Below are 919 nucleotides of genomic sequence, written 5' to 3'. Positions count from 1 at the left end.
AAAATCTGAATTACGCAGTTAATATTTATTCATGCTATTCTCTTCCTCTGCTCTTTGAAAAATGAGATTGTTAGCGTGACATCCATAATGGTACTGGATGATTTTGTTTTGTAAATACGTACCGGAAGATAAGAATCTGTCCATCCCTTTGAAGATTCCTTTTGTTCAGGTATGGAATTGAGGGCAGGGGAGCACTACCTCATCTCCATGGGGTAGATATGTAATTGCTGCTAAATTGTAAATGTCCCGCCTTATTGTGTATGTTTATGGTATTATTGCCTGTGTTCCCCGGGGGCACTTTCTGCAATGTTATTTACCCTTTCGGGTGTCTGCAAAATCCCCGGATATCCTCTGTAAACAACTTCAAGGCTGTATCTTCCTGATAAGGCTTCCTAAATTCTTCTTTCAGCTTTTGCTCGTGATGTTCCCAGAGTAGCATGTCATAGCTCACAATACCTTATACTTCTTACCCCTGTGCAGCCAGAGGAACGACCTCTTCCACCTTGTATCCCTCGTGTGTAGGATTGGGGCCAACTGGTTGGCTGTCATCAGAGGTAATTCATGGGTGAATGAATAGAGTTCATCGTCCTGGGTTCAGTTTCCTCCTTCATCTAATGCAAGATGGTCAAGGGACTTCAAAACTTCATTCAACGCCGAAATTTTGTGACTTTTCACCTTTGTTTGATGTTACTCACACATATCTTTTTGTTGTTTTTTGAGACAGGGTCTCACTGCATAGTTCAGACTGGCCTTGCACTCACTAGGTAGCCTAAACTGGCCTTGAACTCGTGGTGATCCTTCTGCCTCAGCCTCCCAAGTACTAGGATTGCAGGCATGCGCCACCACACCCTGCTCTGTACCTTTTAAATTTTAAGTATTTTTCTTAATTCTAGAGCTTCCTGTATGTGCCAAGGATTAT

Source organism: Fukomys damarensis, unplaced genomic scaffold, assembly GCF_012274545.1.
Source record: "Fukomys damarensis isolate Sample0158 unplaced genomic scaffold, DMR_v1.0_HiC HiC_scaffold_13, whole genome shotgun sequence".
Taxonomy (NCBI): Eukaryota; Metazoa; Chordata; class Mammalia; order Rodentia; family Bathyergidae; genus Fukomys; species Fukomys damarensis.
Note: the sequence above shows the minus strand (reverse complement) of the source record.